The 11,588-nt window shown below is 31.5% G+C and overlaps 1 protein-coding gene and 1 long non-coding RNA gene across 3 annotated transcripts in view; one reads left to right on the forward strand and one right to left on the reverse strand.

The window, feature by feature from the left end:
- LOC111056085 overlaps positions 1–11,588 on the forward strand; it is a 203,689-nt gene that overhangs the window by 71,699 nt on the left and 120,402 nt on the right. The window lies entirely within an intron of this gene.
- Positions 2,537–6,527, reverse strand: LOC120354075. Of its 2 annotated transcripts, none has more exons than XR_005572818.1 (3): positions 6,083–6,527; positions 4,426–4,544; positions 2,537–3,202 (listed from the first exon to the last, which is right to left on the reverse strand). It is a non-coding gene; the product is annotated as an uncharacterized LOC120354075 (long non-coding RNA). The 2 variants fall into 2 exon arrangements; XR_005572817.1 differs by lacking the exon at positions 6,083–6,527 and adding an exon at positions 5,883–5,934.

Raw genomic sequence — 11,588 nt, forward strand, 5'->3', positions numbered from 1 at the left:
AAGTATTTTTCTAGCAACTCAAGATACAAAAAATACTATGCCATCGAGAAACAATAGCGTAAGTAGATATTCCATGGTAGACTATAGGGCGTTTATGTCACAACTTTTTCGCCCCACTTGGATGTAATGAGCTGGTTTTCGTGCGTCATATGGAGGCCGAAAATGATTGTTTTCTGACCAGGCCGGTAAAAGTTTTACGGCCCTAGGGCTGTAAAATAACCTTGAAGTCAGCTAATTCTGATTTGATGTGAACGTGTTTACAAAATGGTTTATGAAACGGAATCAATTTATGCTTCTAGAATTGAATAAGTATTCTGCAATAAGATACTATCATTCTATTTGGATGAATAAAATACAGATAAGATATATATTATAAACTATTCAAATTCGATTTTCAGAGTAGGATAGAACTTCTAACCTAAACTTCCGAAGTCGACAACAAGCATTGTTAACGTTGACATTCAGATTGGCCAAATTCCAAGTGTGCTAAAACAGCTGATCAAAAAACTTTTCATTATTTGTGTTTATTATTCAAGAATCAAAACATTTATAATAATATCATCTTATTGTCATTTGGAAGAATAAAAGGTATAAACTCAACCTCTTACATAATTGAACATAATCTTTTAGGTTATTTAGACAAATCAGAATAGAAAATAAAAATACTTGGACAATTTCCTGATATTCAGATTACCTCAGATTTGCTAGAGCTATGACCTTCCTGTTTTGCTTTCGGAAGTGCCTAATGAACAATTATTCTCATATTTATATTGTTTATTTTTCTGTGTTGCGGAAAATAACGTTCTCACCATGGGCAAAAATGTTTTTCCGGCTCTCAATCTTTTCTAGTCCTCGGCCTACGGCCTCGGACTTGAAAACCGATTTCGAGCCGGAAAAGTCTCATTTTCGGCCCTAGGTGCGAAATATACTATTACTGTTGAGCCGATTGTTGTCGATTATTTTTGTCTTATGCTACTGTTTCTCTATGACTATGCTAGAGCATAGTTAAGCCTAGTTGAGCCCCACACTCAACGAGCAGTTTCATTGGCCAATGAATCGTATGTGACCTACTCAAGCTGCTTGCTTTCTATTTGTGGAGAGCTGTGAACGTGACTTATCAACCCATTGACCAATCAGACAGCTTTCCTGGCTAAAGTGTCTATCACATGAGAGTTAAGCTGATGAAACAATTCTAGGTCATAAGGTGCGTACAGATATACACGCCGCGAACATGAGCAATTCACTTCTAATCAGCTGACTATATCTGTATTTTTACAGAAACGGTAAAGCTGTGTTTTCGTAACGGGCAGAAGCAGAATCGATTGCAGCGCACCCAAGCGGGCAGAAACAGTAACATTCAAAGAACTAGTTCTTTGACATGAATTTTGCTTTATGTGTTATGGGTAATGAACTTTTTGGGTTGTCCAAAAGGTAATTCTAAAATGATTATTGGATATTTAATTCAATAAAGTGAATAAATTGCTTTTTATAACTCAGATAACTTTTCCACAATTATTAGTTACTTCAATTATGCTAAAATTTATGCTTTATAGGCATGTCAATCAAAGAGTTAACTTTTCATTTCCTATGCTTGAAATTTGTAAGGGTGAATTATTTGAAGTAACTGATTGTATTTCATTATTAATAAGATATTATTTTATTAACTAGAAGCATTCCATTATTAATAATATATATTATTATTATAATTATTTTATTAACTAGAATCAATTGCCTTCAGAGTCAATGCATGTTCTTTGAATCACATCGTGTATAGGTGGGCCTACCTACTATGAGTACCGTATTCAACTTCAAAGGCCTATTGAAGCTCTATCGAAAAAAATTCAAATTAATAAATGAGTGCTTTACTTTTGGCATTTTTGGAATCTACGGGTTATATTACACCAAGAGAAATAAATATTGTAAACGTTTTTTAGGCAATTTTATTTTAGCAGTCCCCTTTTTGATCATTGGATAGGTACGGTCCCGGCTGATATACTTAAATAAGAATAGTGAGGCCCATTGCCTGCCTAAATCAATATGCCTTTTTAGGCAAGGTTCAATTAGGGACTCCTCACCAGTAAAAGCTATACGAATCTTAAAAATTATTATTATAGATTACTGTAACACATATGACAAGTACAAAGTGTATTCAAACAGGCGAACTAATTCTAATAATTATTGTTGAGATAACTATATCTTGCTAGAATAAACAGGTTCTGTTATGGTACTTTAAAAAACGCATAGCCTATTTTAAAATGGATAAATATCTATCAATAATTTTGAAGGTAACTAGTACCCTAGTGATATTCCAAAATGAAACATGATTAGTTTCGACATTTTCAATAAGGACTCTCTTGACAATGACATAATTAGAAACTGGTCATGCTTATTTTGAATATATTAGGGTAGGCCTACTAGTTATTTTTCATAATTAAACATTAAAGTTGCCCTATTAAAATGAATACTTTATTAGATATTCATTAGAATTAGAGTAGCCATTCAAACTTCTTATTTACTATAATGTTCTAAAAGCTTATCAATTTCAATCAAAACCTTGGAAATATAGTCTAGAAGGTTGAATTAAAAGTAATTATATTTGATGTGGCTTGGAACATAATATTTTCAACTTTTGCTTGAGTTATTTTTCATATTCAAAGAATTATTACCCGTTCAATGCAGTACATGAGTACTATTATTTAATTCTTAATGCAATACATAATTGTGATAGCTTACCTTATTTTATATAAAATTCGAGTCTATTATTTTACATGTTACCTATAGCATTTGCCAGTCAGCAATGTTAAATAATTTTATTATTTCCAAAAGAAGCAGAAGCCATACAGAACCAATAAAGTTGTTGATAAGAGTTCGATGCTGTTATGTTGAATATAGTTTTAAAAATCCCTCAAGTATAAACCATCAAAACTTATTTTATTAGCTTCATGTCACTTGCTGTTTTCTTAAACTACCTGAATTGAAGCAGTTAGCAGGAGCGATCGCCCAACCCCCCCAAAGAGGATATTATTATGAATAACATGAAATAAACACATCAAGATTTACTGAAAAAATTAATATATTTCTTAGATTTGTCCATCTCTTTCTTCTGTAGGCTACTACATCATACATGAATTATATCCATGGAATATTATTCATAGTTGATTTTCTTTGTCATCCTCTACTTCTGGCTGGTACACCACTAGGCCTGGAATCAAAAAGTTATAATTTATTATTCATTATAAAAAAACTTTGCAAAGTGAATTCTGAAATTGATTGTTTGTAATCTGTATAAGTTTTCAATTATATTTCTTGGCAAGGAACTCCCAATAATGAAAAGTAATATTATATGAGAAATTCCAACAATCAGTTGAATTATTATTAGCATCAATCTCCATGTAGGAATTGGTATTAATCAGTGTGTCCCAAGGTCAAAAGAACTTGTTGGTGAACAACATATTTTTGGATACCATGAACAATTCATTCATTTCTGTGGTCAGTAGGCCTACTTCTCGACCGTTTGGTTTATTTGACTCTTCAAAAATGTACTGCATAAAGTAATTATTGGTTCTATATTTAGAGAAACAAGTTTAATGAAACAAATGGGAATATAATCAATTAATTGCTTGATCCGAAATGATGATTATCTACAACATTATAAGTAGAACTAAGTGATTTGAAAATGAATACCAAACTGTAAATACATAAATCCCTCTAAAAACAATGCAGGTATTTCATCCATGAATTCAATTATACATTTTAAAAGGTGGAATCACTGTCATTTAAGCTATTATTCAGTGTTTTTTACCAGCACTTGCTGGTTGAATTTTTGAAGTCATCTATTCATAGTTCTAATGTATGGTCATTTATAAAGTTCAACATTCACTCAAGATCAAGATGAACAGTTGAGAAGAGTGTTTAAAAAACAATGTATTCACTCATCATTCAGGGAATAGAGCTGTTCATAATATTTGGGATTTCCTCCATAATGAAATAATTTATGTAACAAAATCTAATAATGTGATAAAATTGAATCAATAATCTGATGTTAAAATGATATCACATTATTAGATTTTGTTAAATTATTTCTTTATGGAAGGAATCTCAAATATTATGAACAACTCTATTCCCTGAATGATAAGTGAATACATTGTTTTTTAAACACTCTTCTCAACTGTCCATCTTGATCTCATGTGGTTTCACGTAGTTTCTAAATATTAAAATTTCCTGTAAGCTATTAGCCTAATGATTTTGTAATTCAGTCAGTTTTCAATTATTTTAGTCACATACCATATTTATGTCTTACTATTTGAATATCTAACATCAAATCAATAATAAAACATTGTGGATAAACTTTTTGAAAAAATGGGAAACTGTATAAAATGACATCGCCCACATATAGTTTAAAAAATGTGTGGAATTTGATCTTACCTAACTAACTTATTCTATCTATGGGTTCCAAAGAATTTTTCCATCCTGGTCAACAAAAATGAATTCATATGCAGTTCCTTTGAGCACATTCTCTTCAATATTTTGTTTGTAAATGGTACCTGAAAAAAGAAACATATTTAATCTTTCAAAATATATTTTGGAGATAAAGTGAAGTTAATCATCAATGATAATACATAGGCCTAGTTTGGACTTTGAATAAATTAGAAGTGAACTGGGCCTCAATAAACTATTTACATTAGATAGACTATACATACTATAAGTATTTATAGCCTACTTACATTCGTAGCACATAACAGAAAACACTTTAAAGTTTTATAATATAAATTAAAACAGGAGACACACGACATAGATAGATTGAAAACACTGAAAAACTTACATTACACTCTTTGCTTGGTCGAGAAAAGGGACACAGTTCCTCGAAAATTTCCGATTATAATGTAAGTTTTTCAGTGTTTTTAATCCATCTATGTTGTGTTTCTCCTGTTTTAATTTTTACTATTTACATTGATATACCGTACCTGGCATCACGCAATATATCGATCAATAGAGCATGAATAAGTTTTTCAAATACATTACTATTCAAATTTTATTGGTAGCAATGGTCAACCAGAAAAATACCTATTTTATCTTTTTTCAATGGCAGTCTTTCAATATTCAATTACACTGACTCTGATCAAGTTATTTCTATAACAATCTATGTACTAATTTTGTTTCCAAGTGAATTTGAATTAATTAAAATAAGATTAATTCATAGATAGGTACCAAAGACAAAGTAAATGTTCTAATAGTCAGGTTAGTTTTGTTATTGTATTGATAAACTATGGGTTTACAATATTTTGAGGTGCAACAAGGATAATGGAAGTTTAGGACTTGGAATGTAATGGAATTCTTCAAAGTCAAATGATGATGTTATTTTCAATAAATCTGTTTGTAAAAACTACTAGCTGCATCATAAAAAATGTATTTTGTGATGAGGCCAACTCAATGGAAGTGTAAAAGATTGTTAGCATGGAATGCTATCTTATCTTATCATGTAATGCAAAATGTTATCTTGGTTGAATAATGTTTACAAACTGATCATTTAATGTTAATCTAATCAATCAAGTTTGAATGAGTTTAAATCTAAATAGTTGATTAGATTTCTCTCTTTCTTGTGATAATTCTCTACCATACACAAACTGGCTAGTCTAGGCTTTACATTATTATTAAACACTAGAAATTATACTTTAAATAAATAAATAAACTTTTGTCAACTTCTAACTTCTTGGAAAATGGAAAAGATAGCAATTTAGGCCTACTAGGCTATTAAAGGCCTACTACAGAAGGCTACCTGAATAAAAATTGTAAACATGCTGGTAGGCTACTTATAAAAATTATATCAAATTGTGTACGGTAGATCTAGCCTACTTTATTATGAGAAATTTAAGTCTACTTACTTGAATCCTCTATCACATCAGCAATTTTTAACCATATTCTATTTTTCGAATAGGTAATTCGTTGTGCAGGTCTGGAAAGTACAAAACTTTGAACTGTCGCATCAAATTTATAACGAATTTCACGCCTTTCTGTAGTAAATCCATTTTCAATTTCTCTTGTAAAAATTAAGAATAAAGAAACCAATAGAAATATTTTATACCTCAATTTTCTACTGCAAATTAATTTCACAGTATAATAGTAGCAATCCGAAATTTGACAACCAACAGCAAAATAATATCAAAACAAATCATCCAACAATATTAAAGATTGAGGTTAAAAAGAACATGGCGTCTGATGCAGAGAAAGATTATTCTGCCGGTGTCACGTGATCAGAGCAGAAAAATATTTCCAAGCTGTCTGTTCCCGTCGACAGAATCCCGAAATTAGTTCTTTTTCGACAAAACGGTTCACGAGCAGTGATCGGTCAAAGCAAAATAGCATTGTGTTGATAGGCCTTAAAATGAACGGCAAAATGAACGACAGTTCGTTTCTGATTTGAACAGTTCTTTTTTTCTGCTCAACTTTCTGCCGATGGGTGAACACTCCCATAAGAACCAATGTTAATTTAAAGTGAATTCTGTCGTCTGCCCGTTACGAAAACACGGCTTTAGATACAGATATAAAAAGCCTGGCATCAGCTGATTTAAAGTGAATTGTTCATGTTCGCGGCGCGTAAATCTGTACGCACCTTAATAGACTTTATCATGCACAGGAGGGTTCGAACATGTTGAAGGAAAAATTGAAGTGGTAGGCCTATCCAATCTGAAACTGAAATATTTCAAAGTATTTCCGGATATGATGATATCCTAGTAGTCGATCCTTGATAAAACCTATATCAAAGAAAAAAATGTATCTTATCTTGTAGCCTTTGTGGGAGAGAATGTATCTTATCGAGATGCAATATTCCTAAAAGGGCCATCTTATCAAGTTATTCTCGGATTCGTTCCATGGAGATATTTCAAATCTCTAGGATAACCTCTATTGAAGGAATGCTCTACTGGCTCACCTCTATAATACGAGCTACAATATTCTAATATTGTATTGTTAACTACCATCTCTCAAATCAAGCCAGTGAGTAGGTTCATCTCATCAAGTTTCTCCCAGATTTGTTCTTCAGAGTTATCTTAGAGCTCTAGGATATCCTGTATAGCACGAATGATTTTGTGAATAACCTCAATAGAACGAACTACCATACTCCAAGTTTGAATTGATCTAAATCTAGCGATTCATGAATAAAGATTCTACCACAACTATTCGATTCACGAAATTAATTATCTCAACGGTTCTAACCTCTATAGAACGAATACTTTTGTGGCCAACCTCGATAATACGAACTACTGTTCACTAGGTCTGAGTTTGAATCATTTCTCAATCCGTTTTCTACCATCATTATTCGTTTCATAGAGTAATCTCAAAGTTCTATAGAACCAGTATAATCTCTATAGAAGAAATAATTATGTGGCCAACCTTGGACTGTAGTATAAATATTAGTATTAGAACCCTTTTGGCTCAAGCCTGTGGTACTTTTCTCTGGAAGATGTGTTGTGTTAAATTATTGAATACATTATATGATACTGAGGTTGAATCAATCAAAAACTCACATTTCTCAATTGACAATTGATTTTATTACATTGTTTCAATCAAACACACACACAAAACAATTTCAAACATTGGAACAATTTCGAAAATTGGGAATCATTTATTTATTTATTTATTTATTCTTACAAAAATCTAGGAGTGCAACAGGCATAGCAGCCCAAACGCACTCATTTTCAATTTCAATTTCAATTTATTTATTCAAAATACAATGATTTCAATAAAAATCGTCTTATATATTGAAATTCCGTTAGCTATTATAAAAAATAGACTATATATTTTCTATTATATAATACAATACAATGTTAAAGGAAGCCAGAATTATTGTTCTTAATGGAATGATACATACTTTATTATATATTAATGCAAATTTCGATACATTTTCAATACGATGAAGAAGAAAGTCCGCGTTATATTCTTCTCAATGCATGAACACAACTTGCTTCAAACACCAATTTGTGTTCCAAAGTATCGAATTCAATATTGTGATAATATTATAACATGGAAGGGAACAAGAAGAGCTCCGATAGTAGTGGAAAATTTGAACTGAGTTTATAATTTATTACTAGTTACCATTTTTATTCTAATAATATGAAACATTCAAGGCAATATACACTGTTACACAAAGACCTGTTAAAATTAAATTTCAATTCAAATTCATTTCCAATTTATTTTTAGCCTTCTCTAATTTGTACTCGAGTAATTTGATCAGAACATTTTTTTCCCTGAGAATATCAATTTGAAGAGAGTTATTCCATTCACATAAAACTAAAGAAAAGAATCTCATTTGAGTTATTTTTAGTCATTATTTGTAAATGGAATAATTTTCTCAAAATGTTTTGTTTTATTCAATCATTAATACCATGAAAAATTCATTTTCAAAAATCCATGAATTGATCTCTCTCTGAATTCGCAATGATATGACCCAGAAATTCAAACTCAAGATTACGCTCATATCTTAAAAAGTGATGTTCGGTAATTTTTTTTCCTGAGGAAACCTTTTTAGCTTGGTAGCATAAAAACCAAGAAACTTCGGAAACTATCACCAGTGAAAATTTTTTAGCCTCTGTCACAGCTTGCAGACTTTTGTGCAACCGGATGTGAGAGTTACATTATTGTTAAGCGGAATCTTCTGTCAACTATCTCGAAAACATTCTAAAAAAACGGCTGTTCCTGGTTTTTGAAATACAACTCGATTATGATCACCAATTAGGAAAGGTCATAAGGAAATATGTATTCGGATTTGAATTAGAGTTGAAATGGTCGCTGTGTCATTGGCAAGTATCAAGAGTATTTTAATAGTTTCTTATAGAGAGTTTTTTAGAGAAAACATGAAGTAGTGCTTTTTCAAAGCGCTAAGATACTTGTCCAATGTGATAATTATTTTAACAATTAAAGATCAGTGTAGTTGAAAGAATAAGGATTCTTCGATTCATGTATCATGAAGAGGCTTATTAAAAACCAATACTCATAAGTGCTGTTTTGAGTGATACAAATTCCTATTCTCTAGAAGATTCTCTAATGTTGAGGAAAAACAAAAACTGTGAGTGAAGTAGGTCTACCTGTTGTTATGGAAGTATCAACACATTGGCAGAGAACAACAACTCAGTTGCCTATGTGAGAAAACTCTCTCAAGAATACTTGATACTCTCACGTTTTCTGTTTCGGCTTAGAAGAACAGAAGATTCTTATAATTTAGGTTCAAGATTGAATAGACGAATAACTTGAATAAATCAATGAACGAATAGGAACAGAGAAAATATCCTAAAAATTTTTATTAAGAGGCTGATGAGAGATTGCCTCTAGAGAAAAGATGGTGAGCCTATCCTTGAAGCGTTAAAAAAACTTGCAAACAACAATTTTTGGGAAAAACTAAAGATCTTATATATTGTCGATCCATACAAATAATGTGACAAATCAAGCAAGGAATATTCGAGTACAGATAAATTGGCTATAATTGATTCAACTATATCACATAGACAACTGCAAAGCACACAAAAATTCAAACCAAGCACAATTGAAAATAATCACAATCTTGTTCTCTATCCTAGGAAGACCCATAACCGAGTGCTCTGAGTGAGTTTGGTACATACCTTCATAGTGATGATAGTATTGAAGATACGATCTGTCAATGTTGTGGATCTGCACGACAATCTCAGAAACTTCTTACTTTTTGAGAGTCGAGGTTGCCGTATTTATATCAAATTCAATGCTGGATTACCGCAGAGGCAGCAAATAATAATCAACAGTTCTTTTGTTCAGTTGATTGAAATCCTATTGAAAAATGATCAAATTCTGATTGAATATTGCATCAGCCAGCAATCTTGATCAGAATATCGATACTGTAAATGAATTCTTGTATTGGTTAGTCGGTAAGACTGCGAATAATCACTAGTTCTATTGTTCAGTTGATTGGAATCCTATTCAATGTTGATTGAATCCAATTAAAATCATATTGAATGTTGCGTCAGCCAGCACTCTTGATTAATGTCAATACTGTAAATGAATTCTTCTATCGGATTGTCTGAAATGCTTCAAATAATCATCAGTTCTATTGTTCAGTTGATTGGAATCCCATTGAAAGTTGATTGAATTCCTTTTGAATTATGATTCAATTATTATTGAATGTTGCGTCAGCCAGCACTCTTGATTAATGTCAATACTGTAAATGAATTCTTCTATCGGATTGTCTGAAAGGCTTCAAATAATCATCAGTTCTATTGTTCAGTTGATTGGAATCCTATTGAAAGTTGATTTACTTTCTGTTGAATTATGATTAAATTCATATTGAATGTTGCGTCAGCCAGCACTCTTGATTAATGTCAATACTGAAAATGAATTCTTGTATTGGTTAGTCAGAAAGGCTGTGAATAATTACCAGTTCTATTGTTCAGTTGATTGAAATCCTATTGAAAGTGATTGAATTCCTGCTGAATTATAATTAAATTCCTATTGCAAGCTGCTTCAGCCAGCACTCTGATTAATGTCAATACTGTAAATGAATTCTTGTATCGGTTTGTCAGAAGGCTGCAAATAATCATCAACGTCCTATTGTTCAGTTGATTGAAATCCTATTGAAAGTTGATTGAATTCCTGCTGAATTATAATTAAATTCCTATTGCAAGCTGCTTCAGCCAGCACTCTTGATTTATGTCAACACTAAAATGAATTCTTGTATCGGTTTGTCAGAAGGCTGCAAATAATCATCAACGTTCTATTGTTCAGTTGATTGAAATCCTATTGAAAGTTGATTGAATTCCTGTTGAATTATGATTCAATTCTTTTTGCATGTGGCTTCAGCCAGCACTCTTGATTAATGCCAATACTGCGAAAATTTATTCTTGTATTGGTTAGTCAGAAGGCTGTGTATAATAACTAGTTCTATTGTTCAGTTTATTAGAATCATATTGAATGTTGATTGAATTCCTTTTGAATTATGATTCAATTCTTATTGAATGTTGCATCAGCCAGCACTCTTGATTAATGTCAACACTAAAATGAATTCTTGTATCGGTGTGTCAGAAGGCTGCAAATAATCATCAACGTTCTATTGTTCAGATGATTGAAATCCTATTGAAAGTTGATTAACTTTCTGTTGAATTATGATTGAATTCATATTGAATGTTGCGTCAGCCATCACTCTTGTGATATGTCAATACTGCAAATACATTGCTCTATTGTTTTGTCAGAAGGCTGCAAATAATCAGTAGTTCTATTGTTCAGTTGATTGAATTCCTATTGAATTTGGCTTCAGCCAGAACTCTTGATTAATGTAAATACAAAGGAAACGCTTCTCCTGTAGCCAAAGCTACGAGAAAAAACTTTATGAGAGTGAAGTTTCGATTTAAAATATTAATAATTACTGGAACTTCCTAATTAGGAAGGAACAGAATTCCAATTCCAAATCTCTGTTGGGAATTATGAAGAGAGAGTTTATTTTCCAATCTTGATCAAAATAGAATTCCTTTAATCAGAACATAGGAATTAAAACTTTTCAATGTTTGCATAAAGATGAAATTTTGAAATTTGAGCAGTAGTTGAGTGGAGCTGCTCCTTTTACTGAGTCATGA

Source organism: Nilaparvata lugens, chromosome 13 (assembly GCF_014356525.2).
Source record: "Nilaparvata lugens isolate BPH chromosome 13, ASM1435652v1, whole genome shotgun sequence".
Classification (NCBI taxonomy): Eukaryota; Metazoa; Arthropoda; class Insecta; order Hemiptera; family Delphacidae; genus Nilaparvata; species Nilaparvata lugens.